This window comes from Epinephelus lanceolatus, chromosome 21 (assembly GCF_041903045.1).
Source record: "Epinephelus lanceolatus isolate andai-2023 chromosome 21, ASM4190304v1, whole genome shotgun sequence".
NCBI lineage: Eukaryota > Metazoa > Chordata > Actinopteri > Perciformes > Serranidae > Epinephelus > Epinephelus lanceolatus.
This window is the reverse complement of record NC_135754.1, coordinates 14024765-14052689: the sequence shown is the minus strand read 5'-3', so window position 1 is coordinate 14052689 and position 27925 is coordinate 14024765. Positions and strand designations below refer to the sequence as shown.

At 42.7% G+C, this 27925-nt stretch overlaps 1 protein-coding gene across 1 annotated transcript in view; it reads left to right on the top strand.

Annotated features, from left to right (window-relative positions):
• shisa9a (shisa family member 9a) overlaps positions 1 to 27925 on the top strand; it is a 68685-nt gene that overhangs the window by 2398 nt on the left and 38362 nt on the right. The window lies entirely within an intron of this gene.

Genomic DNA, 27925 nt, shown 5'->3' with positions numbered 1-27925 from the left:
GATCAAACAGATGAATCCTCACAAAACACACACACACACACACACACACACACACACACACTCAAATGTGAGCACACAGACCTGAGCATACAGTACACACACGGAAACAGTCGGCACACAGCATTCAGATCCCCTCAAAGTTGCATCACCTTCCTTGTGCCAAAACACAAAGCAGATCTAAGATGAATTTGTTTGAGACACACAAAGTGGCTGTACTCTCGCCGGCCTTGTTAGAGGACCGTCTCGTGTTACTATCGAGCTATACATGAATGGCACCCTGTACGATTCCTTCTGACTGCAGTTGAAATCTGTTGAAATGGCACATCAAACAGACTGCATCTTGCCTTTTTGAATGCGTTGCACTCCTTTGGTGCACAGCGAAGTAAAAAAATAAATCCATTTCACCCAGTTATTTGATCTGGTGTTGAGCTGGAAAGTTAAGCTGGAAAAGTAAAGATTTGCCAGTTGCATGAGATTATTTTTGCAATCTTCTAGAGGTGTTCCAGTTCCATTATTTCCTTCCCGATACCTGAACTTGCCTATCAGCCAATACAATTGCGTAAGAACAAAAAAATTAACAGCTGTATACTACTAACCTATTTCTGTGTCAAGAAGCCAAATAAAAACAATCTATCTTCAGCACAGATCTGCTGATAGTAGGATGGAGGTGAATGTCATTTTATTTTATTGCACATGTCCTCTGGGAACAGCGCCTTTACACAGTCAGCAACACAACCTCTGATTAGTCGACAAGCTCAATCCATCATGGTATACATCAACATAAATAAATAAATACAGAAAACATTCATTATTCGCTCTGTTAGTTTTATAAAGTCTCTAACCCCGCCCCCACTACTGTTCCATGCTTAGATTACGAAGCTTCTAGAAGGGGTACGACCACACCGGAGCACTTGCTGAAAAGCTACCGATCGTTGCATAGAATTGCATAGAATACTTGCTGATACCCGATCTACCGTTTTAGGCAATATCGGAGGCATTTCTGATACTGGTATTGGTCCAACTCTGCAATTTTCCAGTGTAAATAAAGCGGCTCAAGAATGTCGTTCGTATTGGTGGCTTGCTTTTGTTTGAGTTGAGAAAACAGTGATTTCTTGCCCTAAACACAAGACTAAAAAGTTCTTTCTTTCATGCCAATCTTGCCTCCTACAAGCACACTTCCTAATTTTGTTAAAGTGCCAATACCATCCCCCAATTTCTTCACTGCAGGTTTGTGATTGAAAGCTCACACTAGGGCACACTACTACTAGGGCGCTATTGTCCTTAGTGGTATAATAGACAAGAGGAAAGGAAGTGTGGTTCATGTAAGGAAGTTGGTGGGGGGGTTGAGTAACTAACTCTATTTGCGAGAACGAGATAAATATGCAATCCTACAACAGCTCCCCTGGCTAACGACAAGGTGACATAACCCTACTCAGCATGAAGTACTACGCCCACAGGCACCATCAACATCATGATGAGAGCACATCTCATGGAAAAGGGGAAAGAAAGGTTGCATTCATTAATATGGTTTAGCATCAGAGGTGGGGAGGAGGGTCTCAGTCTTAAAAACAATCCCTACTATGAAAAAAGATAAATATCAGTAGGTGTTTCAGTAGGTGTTGGGGTCCGCTTGAGTCTTTTTTTCCCTTCCTCAGTGTGGGAGAGATGAGATAGCGTGGCGGCCTTTCACCTGAGAGCCCAGGAGGACAGTGCTGTGAAATAGTGATTATTATTTGCAATGTGGAACCGGCTCCCCTGAACCTTTTAATCCTCAGGGTTGTGGGTAATCATGTGGAATGTTATTAACCTCTGTGATCTAGTGGGATCCTCCCCGACTGCCATCTGATTGGTTTATGGGTCCCTCCGTCGGCCAAGGGAGACGATTCATCACGGGGGCACGGTTGGAGGGGAGAGGAATTAGATATGGATTTGCTGGATATGGACATGTTATTCTTGTTTTAAGTGATTAACGGAAGATAAATAGACTGAAAAGGGCAAGATGATTTTTCATTAAGTGCGCTGCTGTGAATGCAAAGGACGGACAGGGAAGGGAGAGAAGACAAGAGAAGAGAGAGGCGAAAGTAAAGATGAGTGTTTGGGTTAAAAGGGCCACTGTATGTGTGCACAAAGGGAATTTGTTGTGCAGGATTGTGCTGGAAAATCTATTTTTAGTACCAACTACATATTGATTATAGCTTATGGCTAGATTGCCCTATTACCGGCATCAATGCATCTGGTCTGGCAGGTTTTCCAACTGCTTATATAGGAGGAGAAAATTCCTTTGGGACTTGTGCGACTGTCAGTCACAGAATGCTATTTGTAAGGGAATCACTGATGACCACAGCTGCTTATCATTCATATGGTCTCCACCGTTAGCACTTAATTCAATGCATTTGTTAACAGAGGTGTAGAAGAATAAACAAACCCCTATTTCAAATATGTGCTTTCTTGATCATTCGTAACCATTATCACATGTACCACACAAGTGAGAAAGCAGGGCTGGGCAATATATCAATATTATATCGATATCGTGATATGAGACCTGATATCGTCTTACATTCTGGATATCGCAATATCCTAAGTATTGTCTTTTAAGGCTGCATCATGGTAAAAAGATGTAATATATAGAACTTACAGCTATGTGGCTAGAGGAAAATGTTGGCGTTGTATACTTATGCAAACCAGGAATACGTTACATCTGCATGTTTTATTCATATCATATCAACAGGTGACACAACAACGAACAACGAAACAAAACACCTGCCAAGCTGCAGACCGGATATTTGAGTCATTACTGTGTTTCCAGCAGTTTTCTGGCTCCAAACGTGGGTGTTTTGTGGCAACCCGTCTATGTCTTCCAGTGGGTTTTTAGGTTCCAAAGGTGGATCTTTCGTAGTGACCCATTGGTGTTTTTACAACTGCTTTTTGGCTCTGAATGTTGGTGTTTTATAGTGACCCATTGGTGTTTTTAGAACTGCTCTTTAGGCTTCAAATGTGGGTGTTTTGTAGCAACCTGTTGTTGTTTTTTCAGCCGCTTTTCAGGCTCCAAACATGGGTGTTTAGTAGCAACTTGTTGGTGTTTCTTCAGCTGCTTTTCAGGCTCCAGACATAGGTGTTTTGTAGCAACCAGTTGGTGTGTTTCCATCAGCTTTTTATGCTCCAAACCTGTCTGGCTTTCAGGCTCCAGGCATAGGTGTTTTGTAGCAACCAGTTGATGTGTTTCCATCAGCCTTTTATGCTCCAAACCTGTCTGTTTTTTACCAACTTGTTGTTTTTTCAGCTGCTTTTCAGGCTCCGAACATGAATGTTTGTAGCAACCTATTGGTGTGTTTCCACTGGCTTTTGAGGCTCCAAACGTGGGTGTTTTGTTGCAATCTGTCAGTATTTTTCCATCAGCTTTTTAGGCTCCAAAAGTGGGTGTATTGTAGCGACCCACTGGGGTTTTTCCGGCAGCTTTTTATGCTCCAAATGTGGGGGTTTTGTAACAACATGTTGTTTTTTTCAGCTTCTTTTCAGCCTCCAGACATAGGTGTTTTGTAGCAACCAGTTGGTGTGTTTCCATCAGCTTTTTATGCTACAAACCTGTCTGGTTTTCAGGCTCCAGACATAGGTGTTTTGTAGCAACCAGTTGGTGTGTTTCCATCAGCCTTTTATGCTCCAAACTTGTCTGTTATGTAGCAACCTGTTGTTGTTTCTCCATCAGCTTTTCAGGCTCCAGACATAGGTGTTTTGTAGCAACCAGTTGGTGTGTTTCCATCGTATTTTTATGCTACAAATGTGTCTGTTTTGTAGGAACCTGTTGTTGTTTCTTCAGCTGCTTTTCAGGCTCCAGACATAGGTGTTTCGTAGCAACCAGTTGGTGTGTTTCCATCAGCTTTTTATGCTCCAAACCCGTCTGGTTTTCAGGCTCCAGACATAGGTATTTTGTAGCAACCAGTTGGTGTGTTTCCATCAGCCTTTTATGCTCCAAACCTGTCTGTTATGTAGCAACCTGTTGTTGTTTCTTCAGCCACTTTTCAGGCTCCAGTCATAGGTGTTTTGTAGCAACCAGTTGTTGTGTTTCCATCAGCTTCTTAGGCTCCAAACACAGGTGTTTTGTAGCAACCTGTAATACTGTAATAACATCTTCTCTGGCAATAGGATTTGAACCTACCAGATTGTTCTAGCTGTTCTATTATCTGCCTTTACACACTTAGTCATAGCCACACTATGGATGATTATTTGTCAGAAATCTCATTGTCTGTATATTTTGTGAAAGCACCAATAGTCAACCTTACAATATCAAAATATCATCGCATTTGATTTCCTCCATATCACCCAGCACTATGAGAGAGCATCACTTAGTGATACAAAAGCCAGAGGTTTGTGTTTGTTATGTTGTGGGTCCCTTTGCATATCCCACAACCTACTGCATATTAAGAAGAGACACTTTGGTTGCTTTGTGAACCAGAACCAGCCAGAACCACCGATCCCCAGGTGGGCTGGTCGGCTGGCAGACTTTCATGTCATTTCCAAACCCAGAGACTTTGTTTGAATCCTTAAAAGGCTGAAAAATCCCGTATCTCTTCACTTCCAGCATCAAACAGCTGAAAAGACAAAGATGGGGTGGGGTGAGGAAAGAGGGGAGAACAGTTGGAAGGAGAGGGAACAGTGTGAGGAGTCAAGAGATCTTAGTGGCAACACCCAGACTGATGGCAGCAACCATTTCTGAAGCCGCACTAAAGCTACGCTCTTGTTTGGATTGCCGTGGAAAATTCTGACATCTTTGAGCCATTACCACTAAATTCAGGCTGACTTTCAGTACAGTTTTTGAGCACCAGAAGTCTCGAGAGTCTCTTAAGTGTAATTGACAAGCAGCAGCAGCAGCTAATCTCTTTGTTACTACACTCCCTGTACAGTCGAATGAAGAATTTAGTGGTGGAATTTTATTAGAAAACAGTATTTATCTTCATGAATTATTACACTGAACAATTCCTCCAGACCAATATTGTACTTCTTAGTCCTGTAATTGTCATTTTGGGTATCACACTAAAGAGCTTTAGGTGGGCCACACTATTAGTTTTATTAAGACAAAAACACACAGCTACGTACACACACTCACACACATTACTCTGTATTCACAACTCAATTCACCATTTGCAGGCTTAATTACCTCCCCAGCAGTTATAATCTTCCCTAAACATTCTGAGATGGGAAGGATGAAATTTTAATAGGTAATTGCTTCAGAGATTGCACAGGCACGAGGAAAGGCCCTGTCTGCAAAATACTCCTGCTCCGCCTTGTGACTGTGTGTACATGTGTGTGTGTGTGTGTGTGTGAAGGTGTATGCGTGCAGTGTGCACACAGTGTGTGTTGGCCTGTCAAAAGGAGCTGTGCATATCCTTCGTTAAAAGTAGGTGACTGTGTGACCTTGTCTTCCCAGCTGTCATCTGAAGCTTCAGTGTGTCACATCTGATTGCAGAGTGTCAGAGCGGAAAGAGGAGCTCCAGCTCGCGAACCCACACACGCGCACATACACACACACACACACACACCGCTGCACAGGCCGTAGAAACAAGCAAAAAGAGAGGCTGCCAGAAAGAAAATGACAGAGCTGGAGGTAGTTATCCGGGAGGCGTCACTCCAGCAACAGCTCCGTTTGAAGCTCAGCTTCTGTCCTCGTGTTCAAACGACGCAAGAAAGCAGGTGAAGTTGAAGTTCCATCCCTGAGTTTGTCGTTCATAGCTCATGGCACGTTGGAGCGATAGTTAAGATTCTGCTATATCTACAGCTAGGTTTCTTTCATCCAGGCCATTGCGGAAAATATTCATTTTGGTTCCTTTTTTTTATTGATTTACTGTTGTTCACACGGCCTATTTACTAAAAATCAAGTTTAGAGCACACACAAAAACACACAGACACACTAGTAACAAATTTACTGCCCATTTTCATACAAACATTCACTGATGGAGACGGTTTGTTCACAAAACTAGGCTGTCTGCAATAGAAAGACACAAATAATTTTGAAATTGGTGCTACATGACAAGGGGAAATAGAGAAAAGCGGTGACTGCATTCCCTTTTGCTCAAGAAGTAGAAAACCTACAACTACCAGAATGCACTGCGCTGCACCGCACCAGTAAACACTCCTGCTGGTGGGTGATGTGATTAAAGTTGCATATGAGAGAGAGAGGGGTGTCTCTGTCTCGATCTGCTTCTAAACTCTTGGTGTCCATGGTGATCATAGGGATTAAAAAATGAGGCAATAGTCTGTAACTCTAACAACAACCGAAGAGCTAGCATAAATTTTTGCTGATCTGGGTGCTGGCAAGATGGAGGGAAGTTTGATATACCTTCACGGTGTAGGGTTAATGTTTCTCCGTCAGGGATTGGAAAATCATAGTAAGGGGGGGGTGGTGGGTTTACACACACTGTAGATACGCATGGCGTGGCTCGTGGGGCCCGGCCCTCCTGGGCTGAGGGTTGGAGCCAGGGAGCCCATTTACATCATGGTGGTGTTGCTGGGTTCCCGGTGTCTGGGGGGTCCCGTGGCCCTGTGGCAGGTGGCGCCCTGGGGGCTCTGTGGGTTCCTGCCAGGGTTCTGCCTCCTGACCGGCTGTGGTTTTTGGGCCCTCTGCTAGGGGGTCCTGATGGGGGATTGACTGCTCGTGGCAGGCCGCTCTCTCCTGTGTGTTGGTGGGGGCCCATGGGGGCGGTCCGCGTCGGGCGGTGGGTGGGCGGGTCCTTGGGCCTGCGTGGTGTCCTGCGGCCTCTGCGCCTCCCTGGTCTTGGGGTCTGGGTGCTCCTGCGGTCTTGGGGTGCCATACCGCCCCCCCTTCCCCCACAAAAGTCAGGGGAACCTCACACACCTCAAAGATGGCTGTTCCATGCATCAGTGTTGAAAGCTGTAGTAATAGTAATACTATTTAGTGGCACTTCCCTCTTATTTGTGTCTTCTGAAGTCAGTCGTACATACAGCACTGTCCAACTTCTATCAGTGGACTTGTTGTTACGTTGTTTGGATGCACAATATACCATGTAACGTGTTGTCATCAACTAGTATTCCTTATAATGGCTAACCTGGTGTTGTTGCTGCTGGTACTTGGTTTTCCAGCTCTTTGTAATGAAACTTGGTAAACTCGGATGTGACGTCATTTCCAGCTTCAACTTGCGAGGTAAATGGAACGCAGGACAGCACCCTGTCAAATGGCCATTAGAGAAAGACATGCTAAAATTAGAGACTAAACTAATTTCAGTCCACATATAACCCGACATATACACATAATGTACTTGTCTGCACTCATTGACACAATCCACCTTTTTTTCCAGCTGTCAGACGTCAACATCTGTGTCCTCACAACACCTTGCATTAAAGGTGATTTAGTTTGTCGGAACTGCTCGTCACTCCTGACAAATCACACTGCTTTCAGACATCTCGGTGCTGCTTTCTAGTGCCACACAAGCTCTAGTATCGTTCCTACCATAGAAAAATAAACTGAAGGCGTAAATCAGGCTGGCATGAACAACAAGGCAAAAAGACAGCAAGTCACAGTCTCAGATTCTCACAAAGTGCAGAAGTGTATCCTCCTCCTCTCCATGGCCTCATTCCTGCACCCTCTCTCTGCCTAATTACCTTAATGTGAGGCCCCTCAGCAGCCCAGGGACGCCATTAGATTCCTGTTTATTAGGGCTTTGGGGCCGTGCAGCCGGCAGGCATCGACCAACAGCAGACATCCACTCAGTTTAGGCACAGAGGGAGGCCGGCCAGAGAGGTGTCAACACAGCCTGGGAGAGGACTGAGACTGAGGACTGGAAGGAGAACAGAAGCAAAAAGATTTTTTGAAAACGAGAAGAGAGAAAAACTTAAGAAGAAAGTGTGATTTTCCCTTTATCTTCCTTTCCGTAATCCTGGAGAAGTAGCAGGCGACCCCTAGCTGCTCCTGTTACTGAGCATTAGCTTCTCTGTGGAAGGTAATGTAAATTGGAACAAGCACTCATTTTGTGGACATTTAAAGGAATCAAAGAGTATTTTGACGGGCGGAGAGACTGGCCTAATGCATGCCGCCTGTCCTTTTCTGTCCTTAGTGTCTTGCATCACCCAGCGTGTAATTTCCCATCTTGTCATTGTGGTGCTATAATAAAAGAAGCAATAGGGACAGTGAATATCTTAACATCTAATCAGGCGAACCTCAGCTCCTCCCCCACCCTCCCCACGAATATTAATCACTTCATTTACTCCCAGGAAGTCACATCTTGCATTTGACAGGTAATTACGTCTGTGTCTGTGTGTGTGTGTTTGCAGGTGTACACGTGGGCCCAAGAGTACGTCGGCTTATATCATACATGCCTATGTATGCACATAACCTGTGGTGCACTTCGGTACAATCCTGAGTGTGATGAGCAACATTACATTCATCTGTCTTCATCTATTTCAGACTCATTTACATTACGCTATCTGTAATGATACAGCAGTCGCAGGCAGTCATGGGATAAGCAGACAGACTTCCCATCTGTATGTTTGAACAGGTGGTTATCACCACTGGTTTCTAATTAACTGCTACACTGACTCTCCTTAATCGACTATTCAAATTAATGAGTCAAGCCTTTTGCAAATATTGGGATTATTTTTTGTATGAATATGAATTCACACAAAAAGTTAATTATTAACAAAGATAGCTCTAAACAGTTCTCAAGTCAAGGGCTTTGTTTGTAATTCTGGCTGTGTTTAGGTATTGAGAGGCACTCGATGCATGCATCCTCGCATTTGTCGTTGCAGACAAAGCGTTTGGGGAGCTATTGAGGAAACAGCTATGTTCCCTTTAACAATAAAAAGCTCACTGTCTGTCAGACATACACTGAGGCAAGCTGAATCTTAGCGTTGTGAGTCTATTTAGGCCCTATAACATGTAGCTGTGTTATGCTATGTGAAATCCTTTGTAATCTGCAGCTACTCTCACACAGTTTTCCTTTTATACTGTTTCTAATAGGAAAATCGAGCTCTAATCTTTTGTATTGCTGACATTAATAGTATGTACATTCCTGCCACTTCCCAACAGTGTTCCAGCTGTGTTCTAATAGTACTCACAGTAGAAGCTCTCCTCTCAAGGGGTATGTCAGGGATTCCCAACTAGGGGTACTTTAACCCCTGGGGGTACTTCTGCAGTTGCCAGGGAGTATGTGGAAAGATTGTGGAGTTGCTCAACAAATTTGGTCTCAGATGGTTTGATTTGATTAAAAAAAAAAAGTATATATCCACATGCTCATGCTCATACAGCCTTTGGTAGCACCTGAACAACACCGGTTGTGATTGAGAGCGCATGAAAACTATTGAGCAAGCAAGCATATCAGTTTAAGCAGTATGTTAAAAGTAATAGATAAATGGATTTAATAGTTACTTAAACGTAGGCCTCATGGGTGAACAGTTGAATTTCCACATAAAAATAATGGATAAACTGTTGAAATAGCAATTGGATAAATGGTGAAATAGCTCATAATAGATAGTTAAACATTGAGGGCTAAAGTAATGGATAAATAGTTGTAATAGTTAGCTAAAAGAGATGGATAAATGGTTGTAATAATTAGTTGAAATTATGGATAAATAGATAAAATAGTTTGCTAAAAGTGAGAAATATTTGAAATAGTTTTATAAATGTAAAATGGTTTATGTAACTGGTTAGCTCACTGTAACAAATAAATGGCTAAAATAATTAGCTAAAAGTAGCCTAATGGATACATGGTTAAAATACCTTTAAGTAATGGACAAATAATTAGCCAAAGTAATAGATAAACAATTGAAATGTTTAGCTAAAAGTAACAGATAAATGGTTGAAATAGTTCAAAGCTCAAAGTAATGGATACATAGTTAGCTAAAAGTAGCCAAATCCCAGCCAACATTGGTATGTGGGGCCCTTGTGGGAAGTAAATGGGCTGAAAAATGTGCCCTGTATGGGATTGTTCATGTGTTCCATATTTGCCCACATGGGCGGGTTTACCCAAATTGGCCCCAGATAAGATGCCCATTTTGTACCCATACCCACTTTATACCCAAATAACCCCAGTATGACCCATGTGGGACCCACTTGGTCAAACCCAACCATGTGGGCAATTTCCATGGGGTCAATATGGAACACATGGACAATCCAATATAGGGCCAGTTTTCAGCCCATTTACTACCCACAAGGGTCCCACATACAAATTCTGGCTGGGATGATGTGTTCATACTATGAGCAACAACGCAACAGTGTTACTTGCTACATTAACACCAAGTTGCCGTTGGAATGTTGGAATATTGCTCAAGCGCTTGTGAACAGAGTTTTGTTGTAACGCACTTGTGTTTGTCTGCTACTTGCCACAAAAAACCTCGACTCAGAAATAACTCCAAATATCTATGCTTATGATCAGTGTCTGAACCTCATTTAACTTCACATTTCGCCATCCCATTGCATCCCCATGTGCACCACAATGAACAGAAAGCTAGCATAGTGTCAGCTAACTAAGCTAAAAAACACTGTAACACAGCAAGAAACAAATTCATCAGATTATTTGATTATTTATGTCATTAGCGTTGAAAAAAAAAAGAGTCAAGGCTAACGCAACTTTCTTTTGTAGCTCGTCAGGCTGTCAGGTGTCACTTTGTAGCTTCATGTCACTAGCTTCCTGTGAAAATGAACTGTAGCCTGTTGCTGTGTAACTCATGGTGTGAGCCCAGCATAATGGATAAACATTTGAAAAAGACAGCCACAAATAATGGATATATGGTAAATGGTAAGCTAAAAGTAGGCTACTGGGTCACCTACTGGTTTCGTCTAGCTTATGTCACAAGTAGGCCTGGTACAAATGCAACATTTACCAAACCAACCTAAACACTGACAGTTCAGTTTCATTAAGAAGTATGCTACAATGTTCATATTTATATACTGAAATAGCATCCAGTTTAAATTCACTTCACATGAACACATTTGGAATATGACTGGTTGGCTTAATGGAGGGGTACTTGAGTTCATCTGCTGACTGTGATAGGCCTACATCTAGAAACACCCTTGAGTACAGTCATCTTATTACACCTACAGTATTATAAGAAGCTGTGTGTTGCGTCACGTCTCCATGTGTGTGCATTTTGAAAGTCTTGGCTTTGAAAGGGAACAGTCTGTTTTGCATGAACAGGCCAAAGCGACAGATCACTTCCCATGTCCCTAAGGTGCTGAGGGCTCTCTTTCCCTCTCTCGTCCTTATGCAAACACATGCATATGGACACCAAAAGGCACCCACACGAGTACACCCTCCATATACACACATACATTCTCTCAGGCTTGTGTTTCACACGGCCCGGGGGCAGGCAGCAGATTTGCTTGGCAAGCTGACTGATGCCACCAGCAATGTTAAGTCACAGGCAGGGAAAGCTCACGTGGGAGCACATTTGTGAAACCCCCCCCCCCAATCCCCGTGCGCCATCCATGCCACCCTCCCTACACACACACCCATCGCAAACTCCACCTCTTTCTCTCTCTCTCGCCTGCGGGCTTCAGTATGGCCTGGCTCGCTCGCCACCCTGCCCCGAGGAGGTAGGGACACATTGGCAGCCTTCCTGCTGCTCACCCTCCCATCCTCATACATACATATGGACACACACAAACACGGAACACACACAAACCCGTGGACAGGCTCACAGCCCCGCCCCCACCACCCCCCATCCTGCTGGGCGCTGGCCCATGGATAGGGGACATGTGGCTGGGCGAAATGCGTCACGATGCTGGGCTCTCGCTCCGACAGATCTTGTGCCTGTCTGCCTGCCTGCAAATTACCAGCCTGGAACGACTCACAAATACAGAGAAGGAGTTTTGTTTTCCACCCTTCTGATTGCAGCAATCGCCCTTCTCTCAGCTCCGCTCGGCTTCTGGCCACTGTTGCCTTTTCTCTTGGCATTTCGTGTCTCTTATGGTAGTAGTTGGGTACAGAATTTGTTCCTCCTTCTACTCCTGGTGTTATTTTTGTTGCGCTTTCTACATGACATTCTCACCATTTTCTCCAGAGAGAAGCAGAAGTGTGTTTCTGTCTGCAGCCATTTACTGTGTATGTATGCAACAGGCTTAGAAAGCACAGATAAATACGTTCAGAACATTACATATATTTTGTGCCGTGAGGTTGGGAATGACTCAACAGTTGAACAACAAATCTCCCTCCTTGGAGGATTTAAACCAGCAGATCAACAGTTTTTTGTGTGTTTGTCTCAGTAACTCTTCCTTCAGGAAAAGTCAAGCTGTTTTTATTTATTTTGCCCACATATAACCTGACACTGTTAGTAGAAGCTGCACACAGCCAGAACCACCGCAGTGTCAAAGGAGAGAGTCAAGGAGAACACACTGATCGAATACATAATATTATCAGTGAGATTTTCAACTACTTTTGCTTCTAAATCTTTTAAAGGACAGATCCACTGAAAAGCTACACTTTGAGTATAAAAGGTGACTCTGAAAAGTTTGCTTGCTGCTCAGAAGACAGCTGCAGTCAACTTGAATTAACAGCAGTTACAATGGATTGCAATGGTGACCCAGTTTCATACAGAAGAATTTAAGGAGTAGCATGGCATGTTACAAAATATACTTAATGCTTCCTCGCCAAGAGGTGAATGAAAAAATTCACTCTGGTGTTAAATATGAAATGAAAGGTAGTAGAGAGTTAGCTCAGCCAAACATACAGACCGAGAAAAGGAGGAAACAGCCGCTGGTGTGGACTCAAGTCACATGACTTCAGCTCAAGTCACAAATATGATGAGTTTAGACTCGACGTGACAAAATCTAAAACTCGACTCACAAGTGACTTGTCGCTGTACTTGGACTTGAGCCTTTTAACTTGAAAATACTTGACACTTTCCCCCAAGCCCTGAGATTAAAATGTATGTCATGTAAAAAGCGTACCACAAATCTATTCATTTACCTTAATCCCCTGAATTAACCAGCGTCAACACTAATAACTCCCAGCAGGTCGACACTTAATTCTCCAGATCCACTTTGTTTGAACCAAGAACTAATGTAATGTTGCTAAGCGCCACTTAAAAAAACAGTAAATAAATAAAACTAATGATAATTTCGATGGCGTACAAAAACTACACGGTGGTTCCATGTTTTTAAAGCCCTGACGCAGACCTGCAGTGGTCGAACATGTTGGCACTTTTTATAATTAAGCCACTACAACAAAGGCTTTTTAGTATTTCCTTCCTTATTACAATATTTTTGGAGCACCTGGATTGCCTTCCTGTGTATGTTGTTGTTTCCTGTTCTCCATGAGGTTCTGATCTCTGTTTGATTATACAGAGCAACCAGTCATCTCTCTCTTTTTACAAAGATAATTTCATCGGCGTACTAAAACTACATGGTTACAAACCAAAAAACGTCCAACTTCATTGGACATTGGACATTGGACATCTGATGCAGCACAAAGAGCCGTAAATCAAGGTTATTATTAACGTAGTAAGCGAGCTAACTGTGGTAATGTTACTGGTTAATAGTGCTATACGCTATCAAAGTGCAATGTCAGCACTTTTCTTTTTAGTTTAGTTTTTAGTTCAGTCACACTTCTTTCAACAAACTTGCATTAAAAGTTAAAAACAAAAAGCAATCATGATTTTAATTAATGTATTATTATTTTTGTTGTTGGAATGGCATTTCATTTGGTTAAGAGTACAATATTGCTTGTTTAGGACTCAAAACTCAGAGTTTAGCACTAGGGACGTGACTTGGGACTTGTCAGTCTTGACTTGGGATTTGAGTGCAAAGACTTGAGACTTACCTGTGAATTATGCAACAACTCTGGCTGGTTGTCTGGCAACGTCATGGTGACAACAAGGTTTAGGGTAGTTTAGGGTGACCATATTTTGATTTCCAAAAAAGAGGACACTCGGCCAGCCACGACATAGCCTACTTAAATGATACTCGCAGTTTACTCAAAAATGCCTTATATTTTTAATATATTTAAAATTTATATGTATGGATAGAAAATTCAGTTATATTACAAAATAATATCTCTCAAAGACAGAAATTCAAATAGGCCCCAATACGGGACACATACAGTGTAAAAATAAATAAAATCCTATTGTCTGTCCTGTCTATTGCTTGGGCACTGTTATTTACGTGACAACACCTGAACACAACACACACAGACACACATTGGCTGTTTGTTTCTCCCTCTCTCCTCGCTGGAAGTCTCGGACCTCCAGCCGCCCGCCTCCGCCTTGATCAAACGCTGAAAATAAAATAAAAGAGGGAGACAGGTTTTTTCTATTTTATCTTATTTTGTTTTATTTCTCCCTCTCCTCTGGTTAGAAGAGTCAGACCTCCCGCCTCCCGCTCCCGTCTCAAACATGGAGGTCTCCCTCTCCACAGCTGAGCACCCACGGCGCACGCCCAGCCTGTTAAATAGCCTGTAACCACTGTGTGACACAAACTCAGTGCTTTGGTCATTAAATAATGTCGGGCTCGGTTCGGGTTCGGACAGAAATATGCTGCCCGTGCCGTACTCTAACACACACACACAAACACACGGAAAACCGGACATTATCATCAGTTTATAAAAACCCCTGGACGCTCCGGACGGGACGTGAAAAGTGGACATGTCCGGGCAAAAGAGGACGTTTGGTCAGCCTAGGGTAGTTAGCGCTTCTGGCTAAAAAAATAGTCCCGCACAAAACCACAAATGATTGTTTTTACACTTTGTTTTTTCGTAATAATTAAAGAAGCAAGATCTTATGTTAATTCATGAGCTTTAGACGTGCTGGTTGGTAGATTTTGTTACCTTTAGACAGAGCCAGGCTAGCTGTGTCTTCCAGTTTCCAGTCTTTATGCAAAGCTAAGCTAACCAGTTGCTAGGTGTGGCTTCAGAATCAGTGTATAGATATGAGAGTGGTATCAATCTTTTTATCTAACTCTTGGAATGAGAGCTAATAACAGTATTTCCCAAAATGTGAAGTTATTACTTTCATCCAAAACATCCGAATCCAAATAAACACTTGGAACATACTAAATAGAGCTAAATACACAGATTCCGATTGATGCTAGCAAAGTTATCTGTTTATCATTCTGGCTTGCAGCCATTGTTGCATATACTCGTCACAAGAGAAAGTAAAGCCATGGCACAAATGAAGTACATCATTGGAGAATTAGTTTGTTACCCAAAATCATTTGATCATTTACTTAACATAAAAAAAACCTGGGAGTGGAAACTGAATGTGAAAGAGTCTGATCAACCATTCCTCTTTAAGTGAACCTAAGCGAGATAATACATCTATAAAACAACCAGCAGTTACACATGTGCTGGGTGTGTCACTGTGAAAATCCAAGCACATGCATGCCAGCAGTGCTTCCTGAATGAATAACTGAGATTTGGGTACACTTGGAAATTCAAAGCCACACAACAGAAATCCTTTGTTGCCAAAAGCACACTCTTTGGTTTGGTGAACCTGTTGACTCAATATGGAAATTTGAAATTGCTTTCCTGCCCTTTCATTGGCCACTGTGTTTAGTCTCATGCATAAATGCAAATGCACCATTTCAGTATCTTCTCATCAGATCCCAGGCAGCAGCATGCCGCTGTGTCTGTGCACAAAGCAACTTAATGAGCTTCATAATCCCGACGGGCCTTACCTTATTGGAAAATCAGAGAGCACATTAATTTAGGTGGCTGTCCAGTAATATATAATATACAGTACTTTGCATGTGACGACGCATTTAACTTTTATTCAGCATCATTATTGTATATAGAGCTCCTGTATGCAGATTTAATACTTCCCTTGAGTGTCTACCCGCAGCCTGTAATCATACAACTCTGTACGTGTTTGCACATATGATAAACATCTTCAGTCACACAAGAAAAGACACTTTTCACTATAGAGAGACGGCAATTGCATCGAGTGCTGCAGCGAGCAGAGGCATAGGAATTCTAGAGAAGCATAAGAGACAGGCATCCAGAGGGAGAGGTACCTTTAGATGTCACTGTCAACCTCACCAGCAGGCAGCGATTGAATCAGTCCCCCTCAGGAATCCTGGGAAATGGAAGCAGAGGGGATCTGAAAATGCCTTTTTTCCCTCCCATTCTGATATACGGAGGCTGACAGAGAGTAGTCGTACATGCCAGGTCTGAAAGATAGAGCCTGAAAGAGAAATAAAGTGACGGAACAAAAAAAATGAGACGGGTAGAGAGTGCAAGCGGAGAGGCAGAGATGAGAGAAGAAAGATTGTGGAAAAAGGAACGGAGCCCACAGAGGGAAGGCGGCGAGTGTCTGGCGAAAGATTGAGTGAGGAGATCTTATACTGAGACCATCGATCTTTCAGGCCTCTCCTGATATGAAAGTAGGGGAGACACAGAGCAGATAGGCTTCATACAATGCTCCTTGTTGCGTTTCGACTTCGAGTACACAATGGCAAAATTCCACTGTTGTGGCGGTGTTGGCTTTGGGTGCTCTTACATTCATTTCGTCCTGAATTGCTCAAAAGCTCCTCTGAGTACAAAGTATGCATTTTCTGTAGCATCTGCGAGTCTGTTACATGTCAAGTGTGAACAAACAGTTTTGATGTGATTGTGGCAGGTGCATCAGTCTTACATAGTTTACATGTAGAAGATGAGAGACATTGATTTCATGTTTTTGCTGGTAGACAATGAGGAGGCAGAAGATAAGCAGATGGAGAACTGAAAAGGGCAGAGTCAGTGGGGTTTGGAGTGTGTATATTGTACGTTTGTATGAATGGGGATATACTGTATGAATTGTGTGTCTGCACAGGCAATTGGTACAAATATGCTTGTAAGCAGTGCCAGACCTAGCACATTTAAGCTTCTCCAGTTCATCTTCTTCGTCGTCTTCTTTCATTTTTGCACTGAGCTCCTAATGTCCACTTTCTGTCCACATACACTCCACCATGTACCTCATGTTCAATTATTTCTAACATAATACTGTGTGGGCGGCACGGTGGTGTGGTGGTTAGCACCGTCGCCTCACAACAAGAGGGTTCCTGGTTCAATCCCGGGTGCAGAGTTAGCATAATCTCCACGTGTCAGCATGGGTTTTCTCCGGGTACTCCAGCTTCCTCCCACAGCCCAAAGACATGCAGGTTGGGGATAGGTTGATTGGTGACTCTAAATTTCCCGTAGGTGTGAATGTGAGTGTGATTGGTTGTCTGTCTCTATGTGTCAGCCCTGCGATAACCCACGCTGACATGGGGATATTTAGAGACCTGTCCAGGGTGTATCCTGCCTCTCGCCCAATGTCAGCTGGGATAGACTCCAGCCCCCGCAACCCTCAAGAGGATAAGCGGTTAGAAAATGGATGGATGGATAATAATGTGTGTGTGGAAGGTGTGCTCCACCTCTGGGTGTAGCCTTTAGAAAGATCCGTCACTACCTGTAAGCAACTCCAACTTTGTTCTCTCTCACATATCCAGCTTTCTGTCAGCTTAATTTTGGGGTAATTCTGGTTTATTACCACCAAGATCTTGTTTGCACAGCTTCGGCTTTTGACATTATTCTAACCAAACTACAATACCTGCTGTTACTTGAACAAAGTCCGATGTTGCAAGAACCACGAGTACAATGGCAATCAGTCAGAATTCAAACAATCACCCAGGCGGACTTGATTTATTTGGAAGGTAAAGACAAAGGTGCCCCAAATCCACATGACATAACCCTCAAATCAGGTTTTGATTATGTAGTTAGTGACAAAATAAAGTCAGACGATTTTTGAATGTACTGGTAATCTACACTCCTTTCCCACAATGCACAAAGGAGCTGCTCAAAGTTGTAGAAAAACACAAACAAAGAAAGTAATTATGGATGGTGATGAAATCGTCAGAACACCTCGGTAAACAAAAACGAATAATTACATTGTTGGAAAAACATTTGTGCTGTCTCTTTGTGGAGTTTAATCTGCAGCAGTGTTCTATAGAGTAGTAGTTTGATTGACGTTTTACTATGCAACTATTGTGTCATGCTGAGTTCTTGTATACTGTCCAATCTGCAAAGATGACTATGCAGTTTATAATAAGCTTTGACCTCTTGTACTTCCACGCCTTACTTTGAGTTTCACCTCCAAATAAAGTGGTTTGGATCAGTGGTTCCCAACTGGTCCAGCTATGGGGTCCAGAGTTCTCCTTAGTCATGGGTTCAGGGTCCACACAGTTTAATATATTCAGTGCCATACTTCCTTTGGCCATGTCGTTGAGCTAGTTTGCTGTCTCTGTCAAGTAGCAGTCCATTAGTTACTCACTCTGCAGCAGGAAAAAGCACTTCAAAAAAAAAGCTCAGGGCTGAAAAGTCACTGTAATTAAAATTAAAGTGTGTTTTTTTACAAACTTGACACATTTGTGAGTCACTTGCAGTCCATTCAAAATGGACACACAACCCACTTTTGGACCGTACACACCAGTTGGGAGCCACTGGTTTAGATAACCTACCTAAAGTGGTGACTTATAAGATGGGTCATAAAATCGAGTGACACCAGACATGTGGTGTCACTCGATTTTATTGGCCAACAGATTTTATGGTGATGTTGAGGTGTTCCTTGGTCTCTGCAACTAATTCTGTGAGTACAATTTTACCATAAGCATTAGAAAAGTTCCATGTCAAGACTCAAACCTATGAGTTAAGATGCAACTATTCCAGATCTTTAAATGCTGACAATTAAGATAACATGACATCTGAACAATTTACTTTCAAAGCTATATTAGTGTTGTATAAATGGCTACATGTCCTTTTAATGCACAAGCCTAGTAATAAAATATTGAAGGTTGGTGGCTATGCAAAGTCTGCTTGATGCTGTTTATTAATTTTTTATTGCTCTGGGATTTCAAAGATAAAACCTTGATTCAAGTTACAGCAAGTATTTAAGTGGTCATGTCTTAAGTCCTCATTTTTGTACCATAAGCCCAACTCAGATCTGGTTTCTGCCATCATGTGCGTGCTTGTATGCAAAGTGTGTTTATGCATGTGTGCGTGCCTTGCAAAAGTGTGACATTTTACATGCATGGCCTTAAGTGCAAACATTTCACTCTGCTGCTCCTCGTGCTATTTTGGCATTGTATTGAATTCCATCTTGCTGTACCTGAGTCGTTTAGCCCAGCCATATGTTTGTATTGATTTTAATCTGCACCTTCAATACATCCAAACAGTCAGCCACTTCCTCTTTGCCCGTCCCATATGTCTCCTCCTCTCTGATTGTGTACATTGTTCCACCTGGCTCTGCCCTAACACCAACACTTAAAAGCCATAAAAGATGTATAATTCATTCCATGCAGCGCTGCTTGCGCAACAGATTAGATTTATGTATGACTGCCTCCCCCTGACCCACAATATCTATTTCCAGGTACCTTGCTAAATTATAATGCATCCCACACCCTTCTGGGTTCTTCCGTGAATGTGAAAACAAGCTACTTTACTCTCTGTGGGTAAAAAGTTCAGTTAAGCTAAAGTCTCCGTGCAGCCTTGTCTAATTTAGGAATTCAAAGTCACTGCCTTAATTAGATGAGGAGTTTGATTAGCTACATACAGCATTTAGCATTTTAAAACATTAATATACCGTTGTTAAATTAAATATGATTCATTCATTTCCTGTAGCTGCTTATCCTGGTGGGGGTCGCGGGGGTGGGGGTCCACCCTGGACAGGTCACCAGACTATCACAGGGATGACACATAGCGACAGACTATTCACGCTCATATTCACAGCTATGGACAATTTAGAGTCACCAATTACCCTGCATGTCTTTGGAATGTGGGAGGAAGCCGGAGTACCCAGAGAAAACACACATACAGACTTCGTACAAAAGGGCTCTCCCACTCCAGGGTTTGAACCCCCACCCTGGATTTGAACTGAGAACCTTCTTCCTGTGAGGGGACAAAGCTAACTACTGCAACACCATGCCGCCCTTCATATAATTCATAGTATCATTCTAAACAACTGACTATTCGCTAAGCCCTTCTTCCAAACAGCAATTTTCCAATCATAGCATAATAACCATAAAGATGAAAAGAACTCATGGTATAGATTTCTGTGCATGTTGAAGCAATGCGGATGAGGTAACGAGAGATATTCTGCATCTAAAGAGTTTGGAGGTTGGTGTCTTTTTCAGCTATTACATTCTGTTCCAGAAAAATGTATTCAAAAACCCAATGACATTTGTAACTGTACTAAAAACTAAGTCTTGCTCAACACTTTGTAATGTGACTTGCTAGATAAGGTCAGTATTTTTTAAAAGATTATATATTGTTAATTCTTAGACATTTGCGTTTTGGACAAACACAGGAACCACTTTTTTAGAATTTGGAGAAATTTATCCTTCAGCAACCCCAGCCTGTTACCTGAGATAGCACTACGTTCACCTTCCTTATCCTTAAAGTCATGCATAAAGTCGTATTATAAAGATATGAACAAGTTTGTAAACTAACTAAGCAGCCAAATAGGGTTAAGGTAAAAAAAAAAGAAATGGTCTCATCATACAGTTTTCTTTTGCCTACTTTTAATAAGGACTAACTAGCTCACTGCAATACAAGAACAATACTTATTTTTTATTTCCATGTCTTTTACATGGACATTTTGCCCTAGATCCATTAGCTTTAGCTTCAGTCTTTAGCATGATATCATGTATGTAACCCTAAAGTAGATGTTTAAGACTTTTTCTCAAGGATTCTCATTTTAAAAAGATTCGGCTGGAAACATTAAAAAGTAGCCGGAGGTGGCATTTTCAAACAATTCATATAGCTAACTTTGGTGCCATTGGGTTGTTCCGACGGCCCAGCAGTGTTTGAGCCACAAAACCTGTCCCTGCTTTTCCAGTGGATTAGCCAAAATATGATCTTTTTATTAACAATAACCAAGTGGTTTTGTGCCTTAACTTTACCACAAGTTCATCACAGTATTCTTGAAAAACAAAGATTCAACATATCTGCAGAAAAATAACGTGCAAATGTGATGTATCCATGGTTACAGAAACATTCCATGCGAGAATTTTTCCCTGCGATTGGGTTGTCTAACTGCATGGGGCTTTAGAGCAATGAGCATTTGTTTTGGGATAACAGACCATTAGAGAAATGGGCTTTTGGTCCAATTGGACATTTTTTGGACAAATGGTGCTTCAGAATTTTGGGTTGTTGGAACAATGGGCAGTCCCTGCTAAGGTTAAGCCACTTAGTGAGCTTGCAACAGCTAAAAGCCAACATTTGCCGGCAACAGTTGACCTGGAATGATGAGCTGCTTTTGTCAACCTCTGTCTGACATCAAGGACCTGTTGTTTCAAAAATTACTCCGAATTCTTAGAGATAAATCTTCCCCTGTTGCAGCACATGCCCTGTCATTGGCACTGTTTATTACAGTTTATTAAATTACTATCATGTTTCCAGTCAACTCTGCTGCTTTCTAAAATCTTTCTTTTAGCTCCTCAGTGAATTAAATTTACTGTTGGACTTTGACTCTTTCTACATTTAAGCAATAAATGCTTCTGTGTTGTAGAGCAATCTCAAAGTGCCGAGTACGGCCCAACCGAGACTGCCAGTCTTCTAAGTGGTAATCTGTTTGTTTATTTCTTGTTTGTGTTAATGGTTTATTGATGCTAAAATGTGACACCTTTAATAGCCTGTCTATCTGCCAATAGCACAGTTTACAGCTTTCATACAAGCCAGTGTTTGGAAAGAAGATTATCATCATTATCTTCAGAGGCCAATGTTTACAGTGCACATCTGCAACCTGCCAGACATGTATCAATATCAATTCTGAGAAGAAAATCAAACACACGCTCAAGTATCTTTCACCCGGCTCCTACTCTACAGCTGCAGCTACCCCGGAGTGAAGGTTTTAATATCAAGTGGCGCACGTCTGATTAAATTTGCATCATGTCTTAAAATTTTATAGAATACTATTTGTTTGAATATCAAAACACAGTCGTGAGGCTGCAGCACAAGCTTGTTTTGCCAACCACCACTCTTTGGCTAGAAGCACCATTACCATCCCAGCATTAGCCCAGTCCTAAATTTATTTATTGTTTTCTGATTGCTAGCTGACATCTCAGGTTTATCCACCACCATGTCCGCACTCCTACACTGTCTGCCCATCTGTGGTTGATGGCGTTCCAAGACTACTTCATCCACGAGCATGGCCATGGCTGCAACATTTGTTTATAGCAGTGCTTATTTATTTTCTGGGATGATTTGCTAACAGCAGGCGCAGGGCATACAGGTTGTTGGAGGGTAATAAGCAGGGGAGAGAGAAAAGGAAGGAGGAAACAAGAGAGGAGAGGGAGAGACAGAGAGTGATGCTAGCTAAACCGTGTTTTTATGGAGGATAATTTTCCTCCCCAGAAGGCAGTGATTGGCATTAATTACCTAACAGGTGCTAACAGCGATGAATCTCATAATTAACCAGTTTAGATTTAGTTCATTTGGGAAGACATGAGTATGAGACAGCGGGTGCAGAAGTGTGTGCAAGCATGTGTTCGGTGTGTGTGTGTGTGTGTATGCATGCGAGAGAAAACAGGGGAAGAGACAAGGATAATGCTAGAGACTGTATGTACAGTAAGTATATATGCAAATGTGTGTGTTCCTGTGACTGTGTTATACTCCTTGTGAGAAGCGCTTTCAGGTGTGAATCTCCAGACTGAGATTTTTCGTCACAATGAGCTCTATTGTGGTCTGGAGCTCACAGCTTGGACAAAGTTATCAGCTATCAGACTTTAGTAGTTTGTACTTGACTAAAATGTGTGTGAAGTAGCAATCATTGCTCAGACTGTGACGTCCCCCTGGCCAAAGTGGTCCTGGTTGAGCGCCAAAAGCTGCAACGCGGTGATGAGGTGGATGACCAGATGATAACGTTTCCTCCCTCTTTTACAAAACAGGAAATACTGATTATATTATTGCTTTGACAAAAGCAAATCCATGCAGCTTTGTTTTTTTTTTTTAAAAAATACACTTCCAACTCGTCAAATATCGCCACTTTGACAGTGGACCTGGGCAGCAGACAGAGGCACCCTTTGCGGCGGTGCCATACACATTGGGCGGCGGCTGTTTCTGATGCTGCAGGCAACTACTGTAGTATAAAGAGCCAGACAGTCCACAGAGGATGGGTGGGAGTGTGAAAGTCCATGTGAAAGTCTGGACTTTCACACGGGAGCTCACTGTTTGTCAAGTTATTTTAATAACAACATGGTGTGCTAGTATGTGCAGCATGCTATGCCAGTGATGTATGTCAGTTGACTTATGTCACCTTACGTAATATGAGTAACAGCCATGCTAGTTTTAAGTCAAACCATGATGTTTTTCTAAACCTAACCACATGCCTTTTTTGCTTTAACCTAACCACAAACTTTTGTAGCGTAAATTTATAGAAGTAAACCTAAAAATGAAGTGTTTTACTTACATTGAATTTTATTTTGAGAAACAGAAACTGTACATTTGCTGTGAAAATGGAAGCATTTGACACGCTGAATTGTCTGAAAACTGAAACGCCATCCCTGAACGTCCAACACTGAAGCAGGAGGGTACCTAGCACGTCATTTTTTTCTGTGTAGGTCCACTGACAAAGCAGTGCTACTTGACAAGCTGGGTTTAGAATGTATTGGACGGCCACACCGTGACATCCACCTCAAGTCCAAAGACTAATACTACTCGGCGCATATATTGTTCATGTAAAAAACATGTTTTCGCCATTTTTAGATATCTATATGTGGAGTTCTGTCTCACCATTTTAAGCCTTTGGTGTCTGTAAGAGCCAAAAGTCTTTCTCCAAACTGTCTTTGAGCACACATGGAAGAAGTTGACCTTCAGGGCTTTATGCCATTAAGTCAGGTGACGTTGTATAAAGAGTAAGAAATGTAGTGGATAAATGAGTTGAGAGCAGGTCTTTCACCCTGTAGACTGGGGCTCAAATCCTGTATGAATTGGTATGGTTTATTACTTGTTGAACAGTTGCATGGATGCACAGGAAGGACATCCAGCTTATGGCCAGGTAATGTTGCAGAAGTTGACACAATTTTAATTTTGGAACTGTTTTTTAACAGTTGGATGTCTTGTTAAAACAACCTTCATTAAACGTCTCGATGTGTTCTGGGTAGGGTTAATCCAGTAAAATCATGCCATCAAATGTGGTCATTTAACAGCAGTAGTCTTTGCCTTATGTTCCCTTTATGTGGAGTTTCAGACTCATTTCTGAGTGCAAACCTTTGTCAGCCTGCAAAAAAGTCAGTTAAAGCCTAATGTGTCAACAAGTGTATTGCATCCACGTACACTGAGTCAGTTATTATGTGCATCTAACTAGCACCTTTCTTGGCCTTTAGAGAATAAAATATTCATCGTGACATCATCTGGGTATAGGTTATAGAAGATGTGTGAGTATTATACCGTGTAGAAATGGACCTTTCTGCATCGTCTTATAGACTGTGCAGGCCAGTGAAGCTACAGCAGGAGATCTGTCCTGGAGCCATTCTGTGACACGACAAGTGTTGTTTAGTTCCATGGTGTGCTATCATGCCGGAGGGGTCCATCCAAGTGTGAATAAACTGTAGCAAAGAAGGAATAAACTTGGTCAGCGACAATATTCAGACTCTTAGACACTGACACCAAAGAACACGACTGCATGAAGCGTATGATGTTTGTGCCAAACCCTAAACCAGGACCCAGATTCAGGTTAGTTTGTCCATCAGCATGAGGAACTGAATGCTTTGGATTTTGTTTGACCAAGCTACTTTTTGACACTCCTCAGTGGTCGACATTTGATGCTCCTTTGCCCTCTGGAGATGTGTTCTGGTTTTTTGCAACAACATTGGCACCGAGCATGGTTTCTGTTTTTGATGAAGCTGCATTTATTAGCGCACTCTGAGGTGACCTTTAGACAAAATTTGGGTTTGTGTGTGATTTGTCCGGTTGTCTGTTTTGCAGGATTCTTGACATTCTTCCTTGACTTCACTGATCCACAAGCTGTTCTGTAGTTTTTGCTCACACCATCATCGGTAGCTTATCAAAACAAAAATCATCTGGGTGATGGTATAATCTTGTCCAAAATTAAGTGACAGTAACTGATGCAAGAAATGCTTGTCTTTCTATGCCCATGCAGTCACGTGACATATGAATTGTTAGAACACGCAAGCTGTATCGAGGCAAAGCACCTGGTTGTAAATGTAGGCAAGCATTTGTCCCCTCTGTGCATCTTGCTCTCGGCTCTGGGTTAGTTTTTGCAGGGCTACTGGCAGTGCAGGCAGTGCCCAGCGGGGTAGGGTGTGGGGTTGGGGGGGGGGTCGTCCATATGGGGATTTCCTTGTGACCCACTTCTTACCCCCATGCTGTTGCACAGAAACCATCTCAAGCCCGCCTGCCTCCCTGCTCTGCAGCATTTGTCAAACAGAAGGAGGTGTCTTTGTCTGCTTGCACTGGTTCCCTCACACTCCCTGTTGCCAAGACACGGAGCGGTGCAGGAGAGCCGACAGTTGCGTTGGCACTCTGCAGGACCATTGCCTTTGCACGGACCCTCACACGAACGCTACCACGTAGCATTCGGTGTATGTAACAAAGGCGCGTGGAGGAACAAAGGCATTCACACAGAAAGCAGCTGTAAACTGTTGCACAAATGGACGCCGGGTGCAAACACCCATGTGACAATGTGCATCCACATGCATGAATATATACTACCGTTTCTGTTGTTCTTTGCACAGTTCTTTCAGCTACTGTCTTTCTAACAGAGTGACAGCAACACATTCACACACACAAAACGCAATGGCGCACACACTGTACACTTTGCACCCTGCCAGTGCTTGTTTTCTCCTGCTTACAAATGGAGTGAGGCAGCCGGTCTTTCTTCACTAACCTACTTTTTCCTCTCCCTCTCTCCAATTTTTTTTTCACTCGCATCCTTAACTCTCCTCCCAGGGAGTATGGATGTCTAGCTCGAGTCGATTCCTGCAGCGCGGGCCATCAATAAGCGGCGCGTTTAGTTTATATCGCTAATAATAGAACGTCACCGAGGCATCTTTTGTGGATGAATAGACAGGTCCTGCGGTAGAGTCAGTGTGGGATTCACTCACAGGGCTAATCTGTCCCTCTCAGAGCGGAGATCCCTCGGGGGCCACTCGGAGGTTCCTGAAAGAATATCCCTCTCCCTGTCAAATTCTACATCTTTCACGAGCTGAGGGAAGGTATCAGATGCCCTTCTTGATATGTGATTGGGTGTACAATGCAGTGAAAGTGCGCTGACCTGCTCCCTCTGCAGAGATAAATACTCAGGATGCTTTCGACAACAGATGGACTGAGGGAGCACGGGATTGAGGAGAAGAGGAGGCAAAGTGAGAGAGAGTAGACGGATAAACAGGTACACAAATAACACCCGGATAAGAGTGTGTTGCCTACCGTGTGCTGATATCAGACACACATGTGGCACAGCGACGCAGAGGCAGAGACAGAGGGAGAGGAGAGATCACTCTAAACACCAAGCCTCTCAATCTGGCCCCGAGGAAGCCTTTCTCCCTATTAGCAAACCCGTGTCACATCTACAATAAAGCACCTAATCACGTTCAATTAAAGCAAATTATACTTTCACAGCTCAGGCAGGAGCACACACACACAAAACACACACTCCAGATCATAGCAAAGCAACACATGCTGATACTGAAGATTACCCCCAGCTAGCGAACAGAAGGCAAAATCAGTGTTTTTAGCTAGTTCTTAGAGGAGCATGAGACAGATTATTCACCTCGCAGATGGATTCAAGGCTATTCTGCAGCCTCGCTTTGACTCACTTCATCATTGATGTGTTGCTGTGGCTCTCAGGAACGAGGGGGGGGGGGGGTTGAACATGAGAGAGAAACAAAAGAGGAATCGTGGTTAAAATGTTCTTGTAGAAACTTCTAAATGTCATGAAGTTATGAGTCTGCGAGCAAAAACAAATTACGTCTGTAGATGATGATAAAGCATCACGTTATCGAGCTGTTGGGCTTCGAGATGATTCTGGAAAGTGTGTAACAAATCGTTATTTGTACTGTGGCTCTCTAGACATACACCTAGAAGCCCTTTCTTTGTTACCCCAAACAAAAAGAAGCTGGTTAATTGCAGTCTGGGATTGATTAGATTGTTCTGATGCTGTGTGAGCGGCGCGCAGCTTAAGCCGTTACCGCTCGCATTTAACTCCCAGAGTCGCCTAAAATTCAGCAATTATTGTCATACATTTCTCATCCTGCTGCTGGCTGGCTGGCTGGCTGCTGAGGGATGAGCGAGGGGAAATCTGCCTACTGCCCTGTCTTGTCTTCGCAGGCCAAGAAAAGCCCCACACAGCTGTGCTCCCAACACTTAAACCTGCCAGGGATTCAGCCCAAGGGCCAGGTGCAGCAGACTAAAGCTTTTAAACATAAAGCTTCTCTTCAGCGGAGCCAGAGGAGCAGACTGCGGGTCAAAGACTGCAGGGGAATAAATTCTGAGGTCACATTTAATTAAACACTATCAGCTATTAGAATCCTGCCTTCAGCACGTCCGCCTTGTTGTAATAGAGGCGGATGGATTAAGGTGAGATTTATATCACTTAACCCTCCATTAAAAATCTGATATTGCCATCACTAATTGCTGGTGTTATTAAAATGCTTCTTGAAATACAGAAAAAATATACAAGTGTGACATCTAAATTAGTTATTATGGTAAATTCATTATTTATTTCACCACACTTTGAGCTAAATGCTAACACACTTGGGCAGAAGGCTTTTGTGCTGTATCTAGACAATGAAGGGGTCAGGATCTTGATGCAGAAGGTGTTAGTGGTTTGTCACAGGAGTCAACACACATGATAAGAAGGTGTCGGCAGTTAGGTTTAGGCAACGAAACTACTTGGTAAGGGTAAGGGAAAGTTCAGGGTTGAGATTAGTCAAGTGTGTCGAATCACATGACCAACGACTAATGACTCCCATCCGTCCAAAGTGGACTATCTTGCTCTTTAAACTACGTTTGTTGCT